Source organism: Engraulis encrasicolus, chromosome 11 (genome assembly GCF_034702125.1).
Source record: "Engraulis encrasicolus isolate BLACKSEA-1 chromosome 11, IST_EnEncr_1.0, whole genome shotgun sequence".
Lineage (NCBI taxonomy): Eukaryota > Metazoa > Chordata > Actinopteri > Clupeiformes > Engraulidae > Engraulis > Engraulis encrasicolus.
Window position 1 is genome coordinate 20,678,205 of NC_085867.1, and position 2,500 is coordinate 20,680,704.

At 43.5% G+C, this 2,500-nt stretch overlaps 1 protein-coding gene across 2 annotated transcripts in view; it reads left to right on the forward strand.

Annotated features, from left to right (window-relative positions):
* The window catches only part of LOC134458075 (mediator of RNA polymerase II transcription subunit 13-like), a 188,321-nt gene that overhangs the window by 6,276 nt on the left and 179,545 nt on the right, over positions 1 to 2,500 (forward strand). The window lies entirely within an intron of this gene.

Here is a 2,500-nt window from a genome sequence, read left to right on the forward strand (position 1 = left end):
CACTTTATCACGGTCATTGTCACACCTCACTTTACCCACAAACTGAACATAATAAAGTCAGGGATGTCTGGAATATTAGTACGAGGATTGCTGTCCAAACTAGCATGGAGCTGATTTTAATAGTGCATCATAATTGTCGATTTTAATAGCGCTGTGCTTGTAAATGTGTTTGTTGACTGGTGTGCCAGGCCGCCACCTGTTCTCAGTGTCCATCATGCTCCCCATGGGCACAGACTGCTGGGAACCTGAGCCAGTCACCCTACACACCCCCTCCCTCCCCCTTCCTCCCCAGTGACACTCTTCCCGCCCTGTCAAAAAAAGAAAGAAAGGCTCAGATGCAACACCCTTGTAGTACACTTGTGATCAGTTTAGAGATTAGGCTGTAATCCATGTTCATTTATATTAGAAAACTTCAAAATCAGTCCTATATTAAAAAATAAATAAATTATTTTGTAACCCATTAAGACATACAATTATACATTTGCTGGTACCAGAATGGCAATGGCTAAGTCATAGTTTGCATTACTAAAGGCCCTGTGTTATGTCATAGTAGTGTAGTAGTACTATGGTAGTTCACTCTTCAATGACTATTACAGCCACAGGAGGTACGGTGTGCATTATGGGGCTAAACAGATTTTTATAATGGCTTTTAGAGAGTCCTGTATCTGTGCTCTTCAATGGTTTAACCAACTAAAAATCATAAAGCAACCTGCTGCGAGACCATTTATATAAAACAGGACCGATCACACACACCAAGCACCACAGAATACAGCATCTCCATCTATTTCTTGAGTAATGAACACTATACTGCCGTACAAAACAAGAACGCAGTAAGTCAAAATGGTCGAAAAAAAATTTATATCGGAAATGGGTTTTAAACTACCTCAATTGTCTTGTGTCAAAAAATGGTGGTCCAACACCGTCCCGTTTTGGAGAAAACTCATTTTGAAAGTGCAAAAATGACCAAAAAAAAGTTACTGCTTGTTGTATTAACAGGTTATGTCGTACAAAACAAAAACGCAGTAAGTCGGCGAGTTACTGCTGCACGTTCCAATGGGACTGGTTTGGGAGTAGACAGTAATACTAGCCAAGAACGCAGTAACTCCTGCAGTAACTCCATTTTGTGGCAGTAATACCAGCCAAGAACGCAGTAACTCTGTTTTTTGTGGCAAAAAGACACATAAATGTTGTTTTTTTGGGGTTTTTTGTGTGCATTAAATTTATATCCTAAACATGCATTACCAGGAAGTGTCACCACTAGGGTTGCCAACTGTCAATGAAAAAAATACGGGACACTTCATCGTGCCGGAGGTCTGAGAATCAGCCCCCAGAAAATTTAGCATTTCTTAGATGTAATTTCCTGCATTTTAACGTCCCGTGTCCCGTTTCAGTTCAATACGGAACCCGTACTTTTATCTCTAAATACAGGACGATTCCGTATTTCAAGGGACGGTTGGCAACCCTAGTCACCACCAATTTACCGACAACACAGTTGTCGCGCCATACGGGAAACTTTGAAGCCTTTTTTCTCAGTTTGCCGTTTTTAGAGTTACTGCGTTCTTAGATTGTAGGGCAGTATAGTGGATACAGTCCCTGGAGCAATGTGGAATGTGGACTAATTGTTCTATGACACACTGAAACAATGAATGAAAGTGCGGAAGAGACCCATAGTATTCACTGTATGAATAACAGCACAGGATTTTTAAGTTGTAGGGTTTTTTTTTTTTTTACATTTTTGGATGTTGGAGTAATCAAAATTGGATTTTTTACAGTGATGTCATGCTCCTCTGTGTCCAGTCTTGCTGGTGGAACTTAGGTGGTCTTTTTCCACTGCTCTCTTTCCCTCTCCTCTCCTTCCCTCTCCTTCCCTCTGCTCTCCTCTCCTCTCCTCTCCTCTCCTCTCCTCTCCTCTCTCCTCTCCTCTCCTCTCCTCTTTTGTTTCCTCCCCTCTCCTTCCCTCTCCTCTCCTCTCCTCTCCTCTCCTCTCCTCTCCTCTCCTCTCCTCTCCTCTCCTCTCCTCTCATTCCATCTCCTCTCCTTTGCTCTCATTTCCTCTCCTCTCCTGTAATCTCATAGACATAACCTCACCTCTCCTCTCCTCTCCTCTCCTCTCCTCTCCTCTCCTCCTCATAGATTACCTCACTACAGATCGATCTGTTAATGAGCCCTGTCGCCTACCCTGGCAACGCCATGACAGAGGGGGAGGAGAGATGTGTGTGTGTGTGTGTGTGTGTGTGTGTGTGTGTGTGTGTGTGTGTGTGTGTGTGTGTGTGTGTGTGTGTGTGTGTACAGCATGTGTGTTTATGAGGGGGTGGGGGTGTTCAGAGTAGAGAGGTCTTTCATACAATGAATCCTGGGAAAATAAATCTTCTCTCCTGTTGGTGGTGGTGGTGGTGTGTGTGTGTGTGTGTGTGTGTGTGTGTGCGTGCGTGCGTGTGTGTGTGTGTGTGTATAGTGTTAGTGCAGCAAGATGCATGTGATGGATGTTGGTTTAAGGTTA